This window comes from Nycticebus coucang, chromosome 11 (genome assembly GCF_027406575.1).
Source record: "Nycticebus coucang isolate mNycCou1 chromosome 11, mNycCou1.pri, whole genome shotgun sequence".
Lineage (NCBI taxonomy): Eukaryota > Metazoa > Chordata > Mammalia > Primates > Lorisidae > Nycticebus > Nycticebus coucang.
In genome coordinates, this window is record NC_069790.1 from 106,264,738 (window position 1) to 106,283,419 (window position 18,682).

The 18,682-nt window shown below is 37.1% G+C and overlaps 1 protein-coding gene and 1 pseudogene across 2 annotated transcripts in view; one reads left to right on the forward strand and one right to left on the reverse strand.

Moving 5' to 3' along the window:
* The window catches only part of CYREN (cell cycle regulator of NHEJ), a 275,649-nt gene that overhangs the window by 222,524 nt on the left and 34,443 nt on the right, over positions 1 to 18,682 (reverse strand). Inside the window, exon 2 of one of the 2 annotated variants that reach the window (XR_008383688.1) lies at positions 2,369 to 2,483. The exons of the other annotated variant lie outside the window; for it this stretch is intronic. The gene's annotated coding sequence lies outside the window, so the exon portion shown is untranslated. The remainder of the gene's footprint in view (positions 1 to 2,368; positions 2,484 to 18,682) is intronic. 2 annotated transcript variants of the gene reach the window in all.
* The window catches only part of LOC128598385 (cytosolic carboxypeptidase 3-like), a 70,161-nt pseudogene that overhangs the window by 50,115 nt on the left and 1,364 nt on the right, over positions 1 to 18,682 (forward strand).

An 18,682-nucleotide genomic window follows, 5' to 3' on the forward strand; every position in this document is an offset into this window, starting at 1 on the left:
GTTTTGAACCACTGCTTTATACTTCTGGATGTGCCAGGTTAGTTCCACAACTGTCCTTGGCCGACTGGTTCTCAGTCATCAAGGCTCAGCTTAATTATGCAGGAATTAGGAAGCTTTATTTATCCTATACTTTTTGCCCTATCAATAGGAGGGCTATAAATTCCTCTTTTATAATTCCATGGTTTACCTCTATAGAAATATATTCTAATTGATATTTTACTTTTTTCCCTCTAGTGCTGACTCATAGCATATTGAAGGCAAGGAAGATGTTTTTCATTTCTATTTACCACACCAAACACAGCTCCACATGTATAATGAGCATTAAGCGAATGTCTATTGAGTGGCCTAGGAAACTGTAGATAAGTTCCTCTCATCTGCCAGCACAGCCAGATGTGGTATCATCTTTCAAATCTAGCTCAATTCAAGGAGCACTTTAAAATAATTCCTTCATTTAAAAAACTTTACTGTGAAAATTTTCAAAAATAAAAGTACAGAGAATAAACTAATGAATGCACTAGCTCAGTGTCCGTAGCACAGTGGTTGCAGTGCCAGCCACATGCACCGAGGGTGGCAGGTTCGAACCTGGCCCAGGCCAACTAAACAATGACAAATGCAACAAAAAATAGCTGGCTGTTGTGGTGGGCACCAGTAGTCCCATGTACTTGGGAGGCTGAGGCCAAGAGAATCGCTTCAGCCCAAGAGTTTGAGGTTGCTGTGAGCTGTGATGCAACAGCACTCTACCGAGGCCAACATAGTGAGTCTCTGTCTCACAAATAAATAAATAAATAAATAAGTAAATAATAATAATAATGAATGCACTGATGTCCATCAGTCATTCTTATAAGCATCCTGCTACTCTTGCTTCACCTATGTTCCCAGCACCTTTTTCCCTAGTATTTTAAAATAAATTCCACAAATCGTTATTGTTTTGCCCATAAATAGTTCTCCAACTAGATAAACAATTTTTCTTGACAAACCACAGTGTATTTCTTTTTTTTTTTTTTTTTTATTGTTGGGGATTCATTGAGGGTACAATAAGCCAGGTTACACTGATTGCAATTGTTAGGTAAAGTCCCTCTTGCACACAGTGTATTTCTTGCTTTTATTCTAAACGTATTCCACTTTTTCTTATAGTGCCTATAATTCTAGGCATTAGAATTATAAATAATCCTGCTACATCCTTTAAAATGTCTGACTACTAGTCTTCCTTCAGGCTTTACTCCGAGATTTTTTTCCTCTCTCTCTTTCTGAGTATGTCGACTTTCTTAAATTGTGCTAAAGTACATATAATATAAAATTTACTATTTTTAAGTGTACAGTTCAGTAGCATTAGATACATTAGTGTTGTCAGGCAAACTATCTCCAGAATTCTTTTTCTCTATTAAAAACAAAACTCTGTGCCCATTAAACAACAACTCACTTCCCCCTCTCCCAATCTCCTGGAAACCACCCTACTTTTTCAGTGTATGAGTTTGACTATTTGAGGTAACTCAAATAAGTGGTGTCAAATATTTGGAAGATAAATATAGCATTTGTCTTTTTGTGACTGGCTTATTTCACTTAGTATAATGGCCTCAAGCATGTTTTAGTATTTTCAGTTCTATAGCATGTTTTAGTATTTTCTTCATTTTTAAGGCAGAGTAATATTCCATTGTGTGAATAGATCTCATTTTGTTTACCCATTCATCTGACAGTGGACACTTGTAAACAAAGCTGCCATTGATATGGGTTTATAAATGCTTCTTTAAGACCCTGCTTTCAATTCTTTTGAGTATATACCGACATAGAATTGCTGGATCATATAGTAATTCTATTTTTAATTTTTTGAGGAATTATCTGACCATTTTCCACAGTGACTGCACCATTTTACCTTGTCATCAACGGTACACAAGTTTTCCACTATCTCCAAATCCTTGCCAATGCTTTTCTGGATAGAAGCCATTCTAATGGGTATGGGCTAGGATAAACACTTTTTATTACTTTTTTTTTAATATCAAAAAGTAAATTTGTTTAAGTCTAATGTGAGGGTACCAATAACCAAGTCAAAATGTTTGATTTTATTAGGTAGAGTCCCTCTTATGTTTATGTCCCACACACAAAAGAGATAAATATTTCTCATACTCCAGTGTCTATTAACAAATAATAATTCTTTTATATCATCTAGAAAAGGGGTTTCTAACCTGTTCTTCCCACAGTCTTTCCTATATTCTTATCCTGTGATTTCCATAAATCAGAATCTTTGGAGCCACCATTGATTCCTCTCTTACCTCCTCTCACATCCAATTTCTTAGGAAATCTCAAAACATACCTAGGACACCCCCCTCCATACAGACACCTTCTCACCCTTCATCTACTTCCACCAACTTACCAAGTCTACCATCCTTTTTCCCTGATGAATCATTTCAAGAGCCTTCCAAGAGATCTTCCTGCTTGTTACTCCTGCCTCTTGTCAATCTGTTCTCAAGTCAGCAACCAGTGCAATCCTGTTAAAACAAATCTGAGACTGTGATACTCCTTTAGGCTCAATGCTTTCTGCTGGTTCGCCATTTCATACTCAGAAAAAATCAAAGCCTGTCCAGTGGCCTATGAGTCATTAAATGAGCTAAGTCCAAATTGCCTACTTAAACTCATATCTTATAACTTTCCCCTTAGTTCATTCTGCTTTAGTCACTAATGCCAGCCTGGTATTCTTGAACACACTACCATGCTCCTACCTTAATAAGGGCCTTTAAACTTACTCTTTCCCTTGCCTAGAATGTTCTATCTCCTGAAATCTGTGGGACAGACTTCCTAACTCCTGTGACATGTCAGCTTCACAGGGAGGTTTTCTCTTAACACCTATTTAAATGGAAATCAACCCCCAAGAATTCTCAATTCCCCTCCCTAGCTTTATTTTATCCTGTAAACATTATCATTATCTGACATACTATGTATATTTTACTTATTTACTTGTTTCTTTTCTGCCCACTGTCATTAAAGTATAAGCTTCTGATTGGCAAAGGATTTTAGATAAAACCCTTCGTATATAATAATGCTTGATAAATAATTGTTGAATAAGTACAGTTCATATATCTGTACATTATTTTTGTGGTTGCTCCCCAGATCTGCATAACAACTTAAAAAGCAAAATGAAAGAATGCACACCTTTCCAAAGCAAGAAGACTGGCATAAATTGGACAGATGATGAGAAAAGAATCTACAGGAATAAAAGAATAGCTCAAACTCAAGCAATATTGCAATATTTGCTCCCTATCATTGATAGTACTAAAAACATCCAAACCACTCAGATAAAACAGCCATTCAATCCAAGAACCAACTTCTAAATCCAACATCAGTAAGTCAGTAAAATTTTATCATTCTTAGCTATTCAATACATTCTTTCTTAAGGAAGCATTCTTTTATTATTATTCATTATCTTAAGAAACGAACATAAGCTCTTGAAAATGGTGTCAGCTACACCTCATTTGACAAGGGACAAAGGCCAAGAGCCATCAGAAACTGCTACATAAGTGAAAAAGTTAAGTTAGCAGGCCTTATTGGATTATTATTTGCATGAAATTACTTACTAATTTGGATCTATGAATAAAATGTGCAAAAATAAAGTATGATCATTGACTAACATGAAAATTTCCAGGTGTTTTTAAACTTTACACTCCTAGGGAACAACCAGAATTAAAAATAATTAACCTGAGCTACTTTGGTTTATTTAATACTCAGAGAAAAGCAGAAGAGCATGATGAGACCAGAGTCCTTTTTTGAGACAGAGTCTCACTCTGTTGCCCAGGATAGAGTATAGTGGCACCATAGCTCACTATAGCCTCAACCTCTTGGACCTGCTTCAGCAACCTGAGTAGCTGGGACTACAGAGGCACAGCTAGTCTTGAACTCCTGACCTCAAGCAATCCTCCCACCTCAGCCGCCCAAAGTGCTAGGATTACAAGTGTGAGCCACCATGCCTGGTCAGATTTCTTTTAAAAACAAAAAACAGAAATATTTCTAAGGCTAAAAGGAAACACATGCAAATAAAACAGCAAAAAACTAAAGTAATAAATAAAATACTAATATTATCAACAGATTTTATAAAGTACTTCCCATGTCCTAGACACTGTTCTAAGTTGAATGTGCATGCGTGCTTTACATTTTACATGTGAGAAAACTGAGGTGCAAAGAGGTTAAGTAACTTGTCCAAAGCCACACAATCCAATAGGTAGCAGAATGTGGATTCAAATCCAAATCGACATTCTGACTCCAGCATCCTTCTGAATTGCATCATTATGTTTTGCCATTTCTCTTTATAACACAAATGATAAACAGGATCAACATACTTAATAAACAAAGAGTGCCTGCAAATAAACTAGAAAATTATGACTATTGATTTTTTTGTTCTTACAACTTATTTCCTATGGCTGCCTTTTCTCTGTTTTATATATCCTTTGTTTGATACTCTTACATAGTTTTACCTATAATAAGTGATCTCAGAGTAAAGTGAGAATAAGCAAAGAATGAGAAGATCACAATTTTGCTAAACCATCTTGGACATGGGTCTAAGTTTAGATTAAGGAGAAACTGGTTAATGTGTCACAATGTTTTGCAGAGTTATTACAGTGAAGGTGTGATATAATATATAATATGGAACTTGAATTGCATGTTTTGATCTTAAGCCAAAATGAATAGGGTCTAGGTAGATTACTAGCATGTTAGCAAGAGGAATTTATATCCCTTAAGTCTATTTCTGGTCAAACATTGATTAAAGTTCAAATACTGAAGAATAAATCTGATGTTTGGCATTCCATTTGGTAATGGTGAAAATTCTTGACAAAGAATTGTGCAAATCAAAATGTAATTGGAGAGATTTTCACTCTCAGGAAGATGAAGTAGACATGTTTTCCCTATTCTTTCCACTAAAGACAACCAAAAACTCTGGACATGTAAAACAAACATAAGAAAACTCTGAAAGGTGGAAAAAAGAAAGCAGACTAACTAAGGACTCCCAGAAACAAGAAATGACACACCTGCAAGTTGCCTGGGTTTTCTTTTTGCCTCATATATGAAAGATTTGGAGCTAAAAAAGCCAGCAACCTGAAAACACTAATGGGCACAGACACATGCATTAAAAAACTCTAATAACCTATGCTGTATAACCATAGGATCAAGAAAGGCACAGCCTACCAAGATAGAAACTTTTTAGACAATAGCCAAACATCACTGATAAACAGTGGCCCCATTCCCACCTATGTGAGTAGAGGCAGAGTGAGGGGGGTATACCAAGACATCTCAACACCCTGCCCACTCTTACAAGGACAAGGCATCTCAGCATCCTGCTAGGGTGGTGTCAAAGAGGGACAAGTAGAAGCCAGAACTTTAACCTCCATTGGCCTCTAAAGAACCCTCCCCTGCTGCACTATGTCACTGGAAGCCAAATGGGGAGGCCAGACTCACACACTTACTGAATAGAAATGAGCTGTGTCTTCCCCTCCCTACTGGATTAGTGTCAGAGGAGGCCTAATGAAGAGGCAGGACTTTCACCAATGCCCAGAAGCATTGAAGCCACCCCCCACAGCAGTATCAGTGGGGGCTATGTGTGGAGATGGAACTCTCACATCAGTCCAGTGGTAATTAGGAATCTCTTCTCTGGTGCAAATAGAATTAAGTGGGAACCTGGACTTCCACTTTCCACTTGTGGAGCAGAATCACAAAAAATCCAGCTAAAACAGAAGGTTTAAATAAGATCTAGAGTCTCATAACATAATATGAAAATGTATATGTTTTATTCAGAAATAAATTGTCACATTAAGAACTAGAAAGATCTAAAACTGAAAAAAGACACAAACACTGAGATGACAGTGATGTAGAATTTTCTCACAAAAAATTTAGAGCAGTCATTATAAAAATGCTGCAGAAAACATTTACAAACAAATAAAAAAAAAAAGAAAGCCTTAGAAAAGAGAGAGAGAGAAAAAGAAAAGAGGTTAAGAAGAACCAAACAGAAATTTCTGAATTGAAAAATATAATAACTGAAATATAAAAAGCTCAGCAGCTGAGCACAACAGCATATTTAGGAAGAAAGAGGAAAGATTTAGTGAACTTAGATTGAAAAATGGAAATTACCATCAGAGAGAAAATAGACTAAAAATTAATAGGACCTTAGGGACATGTAGGACTTATAAAATGTAAGGACAAGAAAAAGACAAAGGTAAGGTAAAAAGGAACTCAAAGACATAATGGCTGAAAGTTTTCCAAATTTGGCCAGGGACAAATCTATAGACCAAAAAGCTGAGCAAACCACTAACAAGATACCCAAAGAAATCCATGCCAATACACATCAAAATTTAAGTTTTGGAAACTGAAGAAAGAGGAAAAAAAAAAATTGAAAGCAATCAGAGAAGAATAACACCTATTCTACAGGGGAAAAACAATATAAAAGACAGTGGATTTCTCATCAAAATTTATGAAGGCCAGAAGAAGTAGCACATTATTTATAATTATTGAAAGAAAGGAACTGTCAACCTAGAATTTTATGCCCAGAAGGAAATCAAGAAATGTTCAAATGAAGGAAAACTTACCGAATTTTTCACCAGAAGACTTACAGTAAAAGACTGGCTAAAGGAATATCTTTAATCTTTAAATGGATAGGAATAATAAAAGAAGGAATGCTAGGAAAGAATGTGGTAAGTGAAAACAGGTAAATATAAAAGGTTTTCTAAATAATATTTGAAGCAAAATTATAACATTGAGGGGGCTCTAAATATATATAAGAAACATATTTAAGATAATTATAAATGTGAGAAGTAGGAGGACATAATGGGAGGTAAGGTGTATACTTCACTCAAACTAGTAAAATGTATGCATATATAATGCCTAGAGCAGTAGTTCTCAACCTTCCTAATGCCACGGCCCTTTAATATAGTTCCTATGGGTTGCGACTCACAGGCTGAGAACTGCTGGCTTACAGCAACCACTCAAAAAGGCTATTCAAAGAGATGCTCAAAAACATTACAGCTAAATCAAAATAAAATCCTAAAAAAATGTTTACATTGCCCACAGGAAGACAGAAAAAAAATAACCAGAGAAACAGACAACAAAAAACGAACAGAAACAAAAAAATTTCCAGACTTAATTCCTAAGATATCAATAATTATATTGATGTAAATGGTCTAAAATATGGCAATTAAAGACAGAGTTTGACAGAATGTATTAAAAAACATTACCCAACAATGTGCAGACCACAAGAAACTCATTTGAAATATGACAATGTAGGCAGGCTGGAAGTAAAAGGACAGAAGAAGATATATCATCCGAACAGTTAGTGAATGCAAGAGTGGCTGTGTTCATATTTGGGAAAGTCAATTTTAGAGGAAAGAAAATTATCGAAGACAGGAGCATTATATAATACAATGATAAAATGGTCAATCCACTAAAAACACATAGCAATCTTAGCTATATATTCATAAAATCATAGAACTGCAAAATATGTGAAGCAAAAACTGATAAAACTGAAAGGAGAGACAAATACACAATTCTTTCAACAATTGGCTAAAAAATAAGCTAAGATATCAAAGAATTCAACAAGAATACTCCACCCACCAATAGCACAATACACATTCTGTTCAAGTGTACATGACGCATATCCCAGGATAGACCATATCCTAGCCATGAAACAAACAACATATTTAAATTAATTCAAATACTACAAAGTATATTCTATGACCACAATGATCCAAATAGAAATCAATAGCAAAAGGTAACAGAAAAAAAAACCTAAACACTTGAAAATTACTAATAAATAGCACACTTCTGAATAATTCATGAGTCAGCATCAAAGGAAATAAAAGTATGTATTGAAATGAATGGAAATGAAACTACAATATATCAAAATTTGTGAGATGTAGATAAAACAGTAATGAAATGGAAACTTATGGAACTAAATGCGTTTGCTAAGAAAAAAGAAAAAGTCTCCAATCAATAATCTAAGCTCCTACCTCGAGAACCTATAAAAAGAAGAATAAACCCAAAACTTAACACCTGTAATTCTAGCATTCTGGGAGGCTGAGGCAGGTGGATCGCTTGAGCTTAGGAATTCAAGACCAGCCTGAGCTAGAACAAGACCCCATCTCTAAAAAATAGCCGGGCATTGTGTCAGGCATTTGTAGTCCCAAGCTTCTAGGGAGGCTGAGGTAAGAGGATCACTTGAGCCCAGAAGTTTGAGGTTGCTGTGAGCTATGACACCATAGCACTTTACTCAGGGTATAGGGTGAGATTCTGTCTTCAAAAAATTTTTTTTTAAAAAAGAATAAATGCAAAGCAAGCAAAAGGAAGGTAAAAATAAAGATAAGAGAATAAATTAACAAAATTTAAAACAGGAAAATGTCATAGAAAATTAGTGAAACAACTGGTTCTTTGAAAAGATCAATAATATTAACAGACTTTTAGCAAGACTGACAAAAAAAGAAAGAAGACACTAATATGAGGAATGAAACTAAGTATCTCTGAATATTCTGCATAAATAAAAAAAGATAGTAGAAAATACTACAAACACACAAATTTGGCAAGTTACAGAAAATGGATCATTTCCTCAGAAAACACAAACTACCAGAACTCGCTCAATACAGAATGTAATTTTTGAACTTCTCTAAGTATTAAAAAAAATTAATTCATAATTTTAAAATGCCCCTAAAAAGAAATCTGCTTGTCCAAACTTAACTCATAATTTTAAATTTCCAACAAAGAAATCTATGGTTTTATAGGAGAATTTTACCAAACATGTAAGGAGGAATTAATACCAACTCTACGTAATTTCTTAAAGAAAATAGAAGTTATCAGTTCATTTTATGAAGGTACTATTAGCCTAATACCAAAATCAGACAAAGACTAAAAAAAAAAAAAAAAAAACTACAGAATAAGATTTCTCATAAATACAGATTCAAAAATCTAAATCTAAAAATATATTAGCAAATAAAATACAGCACTAAATAAAAACAATTATATACCATGACCAAGTGAGGTCTATTTCAGAAATTCAAGTCTGGTTTCATATTCAAACATCAATCAATGTAGTTCCCCATATTAGTAGGCTAAAGGAGAAAATCACATGATAATATTAACTGGCATAGAAAAAAACACTTTGCAAAATTCAACATCCATTCAGGATAAAAATTCTCAGGAAAAAAATAGAAGTACAAGGGAAATTAACTTGATAAAGTACACCCTTAGCAATCTAACTGACCATTGTGGCAGAAGTTCCAGCCACTGCAATAAGACAATACAAAGACATAAGTAGGGTGGCACCTGTGGCTCAAGGAATAGGGTGCTGGCCCCATATACCGGAAGTGGCAGGTTCAAACCTAGCCCTGGTCAAAAACTGCAAAAAAAAAGACATTAAGTATAGAAATCAGAAAGGAATAAATGGTTCCTACTTGTGAAAGATGTCATTCTTTACATAGAAAAATCAAAGAAATTTTTCCAAAAAAAATTCTAAAACTAATAAAAAGATTCTGCTAGGCCTTAGAATATGAGATAAATATACAAAGTTTGTTGCATTTCTCTATATAGCAATGAACATGTGGACACTAAAATCACAAATATAATATGTGCCACCTACAATCTCTCCCCAAAATGAAATATTTATTATATGCTGAAACTACACGACATGAATAAGACATGAATAATAGAAATCAAAAAAAATCTAAGTAAATGGAGAAACAGAACATGGTCATGGATCAGAAGACTCAACACAATAAAGTTGTTAGTTCTAGCTGGGCATGGTGGCTCACATCCTATAATTCTAGCACTCTGGGAGGCCGAGGCCTGAGCTTAGGAGTTGGAGACCAGCCTGAGCAAAGCAAGACCCCATTTTCAAGACTCTGTCTCAAAAAATGTTAGTTCTTTCCAAATTGATAAACAGATTCAACATAATTCCTATTAAAACTCCAGCAAGACTTTTTATCCAGCAGATATAGAGATTATTCTAAAATGTGTATGCAAAGGCCCTAAATTAACAAAACAGGTTTGAAAAAGAAGGATAAAGTTGGAGGAATCAGTCTACCTGCATTTAGGATCTTTTGTATAGGTATAGTAATCAATCCAGTGTAGCACTGGAGGAGGAACAGACACAGACATTAATTCCATGGAAAAAAGAGAGTCTTTTCAACAAATGGTGCTGTAACAATTGGAAGCTGTAACAACATAGGCCGAAAAAATGAACTCTGACCTACACTCACATCTTATATAGAAATTAACTCACAATGAATATAAAACCACAAAACTTTTAGAAAAAATGAGAAAATCTTCAGGATCTAGCGTTGGGCAAAGAGTTCCTAGACTCAATGCCAAAAGCATGATTCATAAAAGGAGAACTTGGTAAATTGAAATAAAATATTCATTAAAATAAAATATGCAGGTGGTGCATATCAAAGGAATGGGGCACCGGCCCCATATACTGGAAGTGGCGGGTTCAAACCCCATGCGAAAAAATGCAAAAAAAAAAATCTTAAAAAAAATAAAAATGTTTATTTTGTGAAAGACCTTGTTAAGAAGATAAAAATACATGCTGTTAAATAGGAGAAAACATTGGCAAACCACAAAATAAAAGACTAGTATCCAAATTAAAGAACTCTCAAGATTCAACAGTCAGAAAACAACATTTTGTTCAGAAAATGGGCAAAAGGAAGGGCAGAGGCAAGATGGCCAACTGAAGCCAGCTTTCCACAGAGGCTCCCATCCAGAAGGAGAGTTAAAGGACAGAAGTTTAGCAAGTAAGCTGATGTTTTGGACCTGAACCAAGAGAGAATGTTAAAAAATGCACATCAATCCTGTTGAGGTGAGCTGCAACCCCAAGGAAACAAATAATAGGTCTGGAAGCCTGTCCCCCAAGGAGTCCAGATTCTCGGCCATTTTCTCAAGAGGTGTGGACAAGGTGTGGGTGTTGCTAGTCTGTGCTGATTCTGCAGCACAGGAGTAAGAAGAAGACAGTGAACTGAGGGAACTGTACGGGAGAGGAATAAGGGGTGCCCCGTGGCACAGAGCAGCAGCGGCAGCAGTGAGAACAATAGGGCTCACACGCCTGGGGATATTTTGGAGAAACAGTCCCTGCCTCTCTGGGCAACCAGAGGAAGCCAGGCATCTTCTCTGGTGTCAGCCACTGGTAAAACCGATCTGGGATGAAAATGCAGGCCCCAGGCAGTGCCTATGGCTCAGTCGGTAAGGCGCCAGCCCCATATACCGAGGGTGGCGGGTTCAAACCCGGCCCCTGCCAAACTGCAACCAAAAAATAGCCGGGCGTTGTGCCGGGTGCCTGTAGTTCCAGCTACTTGGGAGGCTGAGGCAAGAGAATTGCTTAAGCCCAGGAGTTGGAGGTTGCTGTGAGCTGTGTGATGCCACGGCACTCTACCGAGGGCCATAAAGTGAGACTCTGTCTCTACCAAAAAGAAAAAGAAAGAAAATGCAGGCCCCATGAGTAAAGGGTATGCCTGAAGTGGTACCTGCCTAGGTGGAGCACAGCTGGGATGGAGACTAGTGCACATGCAGAGATGGCATACTCCCTGGGTGGGGCTGAGCCAGAAGGACTGCTTTATTGAGCCTAAGAAGCACCCAGCCCTCAGGGGATTATAGCTGAGACAAAAGCAGGCAGGGAGAGGCAGAAACTGAGAGCTGAGTGTGAGCTCTAACCACGCCCACCCCAACACAGAGTGCAACAGACACAGACACACCAGCTCCAGGCAGCGGCACAGACCAGGGTGGAGTCCAAGTTTCTGTGAACTCAAACAGCACCTGGTCCGCAGGGGAATATAGCTGGGACAGAATCACTAATTCTGCCAGAATATAAGTGTCAGCAACATCAATCAGGGCGGGGCTGGAACTGAGTGAACCGCCTCAGCCTCCATTAAGGACCCAAGGTTGTCAGGACTCAGCGCCCCTACCAGATAGTGGCAAAGGGCAGCAGCCTGGCCAAGGAGACATAGATCTCCCTGTGACTCAGGCAGGTACAAACCCCTGGAGCATCTGCGGGGTTACTAGTGATGGTGTATGACAGAGATTCAAGATGAGGAAGGAGGGATCAACTTCCTAGCCTAATTCATTTGCTGGGTGGGTCCTTCTTACCTCACAGAGGCATTGGAGTGAGTCATACCCAAGCTGCCAGCAGACCCTTGCTATCTAGTTGCCAGAGACCTTTTGAACCCTCCACCTGAGACAGGTGCTGACTGAGACAATCGATTTGGACCTCTTGAACTGGACCAATTACCCGAGGACTATCCTAAGTGGTACCCTGGGTGTGTGGTCGTGGGAAGGTTTGATTTTCCTTTTCCAGTTGTTGCCCATAGATGGTGGGGTGACTTAATTGCTGGTATTTCTCCACAGCTGAGACTTCAATCTAGAGTAACTAATTCCCTAGGGTAGGATAGAGATCAGCTGAAAACAAGACAAAGCCACTTAGCCCCACCACACCAAGCAGGTCCCCAGTGTCTCAGGCCATAGCACTGTACAGGTCCTTTGCACAGCTCTAGGGGAAAAGGTACAGACATCAGTCCCAGCTCTTGGGCAAAGGGCTAGTTAATCACTACTCCAGGAGCCCCAAACCCAACTTCACCTTATCTGCTCATCTAGCCAAACAGTGTGAAAGAATCATAGGGCAAAATCAGACTCTGGTAACGTGAATAACCGGAGTAGATCAACTCCCCCAAGGAATGACAATGGTGGACACAACAGAAGATCCCATTCATAAACAAATGGCTGAGATGTCAGAAATCAAATTCAGAATTTGGATTTCAAATAAGATTAATAGAATGGAGGTAAAGATTGAATTAGAAATTCAAGGAGCATTTCAAAAGTTGTCTAAAGAATTCAATGAATTCAAAGACAAAATCACCAAAGAGTTTGACATATTGAGAGAAGAACTTGCAGCCCTCAAAAATCTGAGAAATACAGTAAAATCCCTCAGTAACAGAATGGAGCAAGCAGAAGAAAGGATTTCTGACACTGACAACAAAGCTTTTGAACGTTCCCAAATGCTCAAAGAGGAAGAGAAGTGGAGAGCAAAAATGGATCATTCTGTCAGAGAGCTCTGGGATAATTTGAAGAAAACTAATATTCACCTTATAGGAATTCCTGAAGGTGATGAGGTTGCTTCAAAAGGCATAGATTCTCTACTTCGTGAGATAATGAGAGAGAACTTTCCAGACATGCCAATAGATTCTGAAATTCAGATAGCAGACAGTTTCAGAATCCCAGCACAACTCAACCCAAATAAGAAATCTCTTAGACACATTTTAATTTAACTTTGTCAAACTTAACATGAAGGAGAAAATTCTGCAAGCAGCCAGACGTAAGAAAACCATCACCTACAAGGGAAAGAATATTAGAATGACTGAAGATCTCTCTGATGAAATCTTTCAAGCTAGAAAAGGGTGGTCATTGACTTTAAATCTCCTAAAACAAAATAACTTTCACTCCGGGATCCTGTATCCAGCGAAACTGAGTTTCATTTATGATGGAGAAATTCAATACTTTAATGACATTCACATGTTGAAGAAATTGGCCATAACTAAACCAGCTCTACAGGATATTCTTAGATCTATCCTCCATAATGACCAGTACAATCCTCCACCACAAAAGTAAAGTCACTCAAAAACTTCTGATTAAATTCCAGCTTCCACAGTGGCAAAAGGATTAAAAATGTCCCCTGGACGTTCGAAAAACCTGATACCCAAAATTCTACCAGGCTTACCAATATTTACAATTACTGTGAATGACTTAAAATGTCATCTAAAAGAGGCACAGGTTGGCTGACTGGTTAGAAAAACTCAGGCCAGATATCTGCCACATACAAGAATCTCATCTTATGTTAAAAGATAAATATACACTCAGGGTAAAGGAATGGTCATCTATATTTCAGGCAAATGGAAAGCAGAAAAAAGCAGGTGTTGCACTTTTATTTGCAGATACAATAGGCTTTAAACCAACACAAGTAAGGAAAGATAAAGATGGTCATTTCATATTTGTTAAGGGTAACACTCAACATGATGAGATTTCAATTAACATTTATGCACCCAACCAGAATGAGCCTCAATTTATAAGAGAAACTCTGACATGAGCAACTTGATTTCCTCCAGCACCATAATAGTCTGAGATTTTAACACTCCTTTTGCAGTATTGGATAGATCCTCCAATAAGAAGCTAAGCAAAGAAATTTTAGACTTAAACTTAACAATTCAACAATTGGATTTAATACACATGTACAGAACCTTTCATCCTAACAAAACTGAAAACACATTCTTCTCATCAGCCCATGGAACATCCTCTAAAATTGATCACATCTTAGGTCACAAGTCTAACCTCAGCAAATTTAAAAGAATAGAAATTATTCCTTGCATCTTCTCAGGCCATCATGGAATAAAAGTTGAACTCAGTAACAATACAAATCTGCATACTCATACAAAAACATGGAAGTGAAATAACTGTATGCTGAATGATAGTTGGGTCATAGACAAGATTAAGAAGGAAATTACCAAATTTTTGGAACACAATGATGATGAAGACACAAATTATCAGAACCTCTGGAATACTGCAAAGGCAGTCCAAAGAGGGAAATTTATAGCACTGCAAGCCTTCCTAAGAGAACGGAAAGAGAGGAAGTTAACAACTTTTTGGGACATCTCAAGCAACTGGAAAAGGAAGAACATTCCAATCCCAAACCCAGCAGAAGAAAACATATAACCATAATTAGGGCAGAATTAAATGAAATTGAAAACAAAAGGATTATACAACAGATCAATCAAAAACGTGGTTTTTTGCAAAGGTCAATAAAATAGATAAACCTTTGGCTAACCTAATCAGGAAAAAAGGAGTAAAATCTCTAATTTCATCAATCAGAAATAGTAAAGATGAAATAACAACCAATTCCTTAGAATTTCAAAAAATCCTTGATGAATACTACAAGAAACTATTCTCGGAAATACGAAAATTTGAAGGAAATAAACCAATACTTGGAAACACACCACCTTCCTAGAATTAGCCAGAATGAAGTGGAAATGTTGAACAGGCCTATATCAAGTTCCAAAATAGCATCAACTATACAAAATCTCCCTAAAAAGAAAAGCCCAGGACCAAATGGCTTCCCATCAGAATTCTACCAAACCTTTAAAGAGGAACTAGTACCTATATTACTCAACCTTTTCCAAAATATAGAAAAAGAAGGACTACTACCCAACACATTCTATGAAGCCAACATCACCTTGATCCCCAAACCAGGAAAAGATACAACAAGAAAAGAAAATTATAGACCAATATCAATAATGAATATTGATGCAAAAATATTCAACAAGATCCTAGTGAACAGAATCCAGCAACACATCAAACAAATTATACAACATGACTAAGTGGATTTTATCCCAGGGTCTCAAGGCTTGTTCAATATACATAAATCTATAAATATAATTCATCACATAAACAAATTAAAAAACAAAGACTATATGATTCTCAATTGATGCACAAAAACCTTTTGATGATAATATCCAGCATCCTTTCCTAATCAGAACACTTAAGAAAATTGGTATAGAAGGGACATTTATTAAACTGATAGAGGTCATCTACAGCAAACCAATAGCCAATATTATATTGAATAGAGTTAAATTGAAATCATTTCCACTCAGATCAGGAACCAGGCAAGGTTGCCCATCGTCTCCACTGCTTTTTAACATTGTAATGGAAGTCTTAACCATCACAATTAGGCAAGAAATTGTGATCAAGGGTGTCCATATAGGGTCAGAAGAGATCAAACTTTCGCTCTTCACAGATGATATGATTATATATCTGGAAAACACCAGGGATTCTACTACAAAACTCTTAGAAGTGATCAAGGAATACAGCAGCAGCTCAGGTTACAAAATCAACACTCATAAATCTGTAGCTTTTATATATACCAACAACAATCATGCTGAAAAAACAGTCAAGGACTCTATTCCATTCACAGTAGTGCCAAAGAAGATGAAATATTTGGGAGTTTACCTAACAAAGGACATGAAAGATCTCTATAAAGAGAACCATGAAACTCTAAGAAACGAAATAGCTGAAGATGTTAACAAATGGAAAAGCATACCATGGTCATAGTTGAGAAGAATCAACATTGTTAAAATGTCCATACTACCCAAAGCAATATTCAATTTTAATGCAATCCCTATTAAAGCTCCACTGTCATACTTTAAAGATCTCAAAAAAATAATACTTCATTTTTTATGGAATCAGAGAAAACCTGTAATAGCCAAGACATTATTACTCATAAATAAAAACAAAGCAGGAGGAATTACGCTACCAGACAAGACTATACTATAAATCGATAGTGATCAAAACAGCATGGTACTGGCACAAAAACAGAGGTAGATGAACAGAATAAAGAACAAAGAGATGAACCCAGCTACTTACCATTATTTGATCTTTGACAAGCCAATTAAAAACATTCAGTGGGGAAAAGATTCCCTATTTAACAAATGGTGCTGGGTGAACTGGCTGGCAACCTAGAAGACCGAAACTGGACCCACACCTTTCACCATTAACTAAAATAGACTCTCACTGGATTGAAGATTTAAACTTAAGACATGAAACTATAAATATACTAGAAGAAATTGCAGGGAAAACTCTTGAAGAAATCAGGCTGGGCGAATATTTTATGAGGAAGACCCCGCCCCGGGCAATTGAAGCAACACCAAAAATACACTTATGGAACCTTCAAACTAAAAACCTTCTGCACGGCCAAGTAAGTAAAGCAAGCAGACAGCCCTCAGAATGGGAGAAGATATTTGCAGGTTATGTCTCTGACAAAGGTTTAATAAACAGAATCCACAGAGAACTCAAACGTATTAGCAAGAACAGAACAAGTAATCCCATCTCAGGGTAGTAAAGGGACTTGAAGAGAAACTTCTCTGAAGAAGACAGGCACACGGCCTACAGACATGAAAAAATGCTCATCATCCTTAATCATCAGAGAAATGCAAATCAAAACTACCTTGAGATATCATTTAACTCCAGTAAGATTAGCCCACATCACAAAAATCCCCAAACCAGAGATGTTGGCATGGATGTGGAGAAAAGGGAACACTTCCACACTGCTGGTGGGAATGCAAACTAATACGTTCCTTTTGGAAAGATGTTTGGAGAATACTTAGGGACCTAAAAATAAACCTGCATTCGATCCTACAATTGCTCTACTAGGTATATATCCAGAAGACCAAAAATCACATTATAATAAAGACATTTTGCCCAGAATGTTTGCTGCAGCCTAATCATAATTGCTAAGTCATGGAAGAAGCCCAAGTAACCTTTGATCCATGGATGGATTAATAAATTGTATACCATGGAATAAATATGTATACCATGGAATATTATGCAGCCTTAAAGAAAGAGGAAGACTTTACCTCTTTCATGTTCACATGGATGGAGCTGGAACATATTCTTCTTAGCAAAGTATATCAAGAATGGAAGAAAAAGTATCCAATGTACTCAGCCCTACTATGAAACCAATTTATAGCTTTCATATGAAAGCTATAACCCGGGCGGCGCCTGTGGCTCAGTCGGTAGGGCGCTGGCCCCATATACCGAGGGTGGCGGGTTCAAACCCGGCCCCGGCCAAACTGCAACCAAAAAATAGCCAGGCGTTGTGGCAGGCGCCTGTAGTCCCAGCTACTCGGGAGGCCGAGGCAAGAGAATCGCTTAAGCCCAGGAGTTGGAGGTTGCTGTGAGCTGTGTGAGGCCAAGGCACTCTATCGAGGGCCATAAAGTGAGACTCTGTCTCTACCAAAAAAAAAAAAAAAAAAAGAAAGCTATAACCCAATTATAGCCCAAGAAGAAGGGGAAAGAGGAGAGGGAGGGGTCATGGTGGGTGGAGGGAGGGTAATCAGTGGGACCACACCTACAGTGCATCTTAAAAGGGTACATGTAAAATTTACTAAATGTAGAATATAAACATCTTAACACAATAACTAAGAAAATGCTGTGAAGGCTATGTTAACAAGTTTGATGAAAATATTGAAAATTGTATATCAAACCATAACATTGTACCCCATGATTGCATTAATGTACACAGCTATGATTTAATAAAAAAAGAAAGAAAGAAAGAAAATGGGCAAAAGACACGAACAGATATTTCATCAAACAGAATGTACAGGTGGCATATAAGCGCATGATAAAATGTTCAACATCACTAGCCACATTCCCTTAAAGTCAGGGGAAAAATGTATATGACTAGCCATTAGGGAAATGCAAATTAAGTCCACAATGATATATCATTTATCAGAATATCTAATATAAAAAATAGTGGCAACAAGGGCTTAACTATAACTTGAACTTTACCTTAGAAATGCAAACAACGTAACCTAATCATTTGTATCCTCATATGAATTTGAAATAAAAATAAAAACAAAAAACAGCAGCAACATTAAATTCCAGTGAGGATGCAGAGAAACTGGATCACTCCTAAATTGTTGGTAGGAATGTAAAATGGGGCAGGCACTCTGGAAAACAGTTAAAAACTAAACATGTAACTACCATAACACCTGACAATCGCTCTCCTGGGAATTAATCCCAGAGAAATGAGGACTTAAGTTAACACAGAAAAGCCTGTACACAAATGTTTATGCAGCTTTATTTCTAATAGTCGTAAAGTGGAAACAATCCACATGTCCTTCAGTGGATCAAT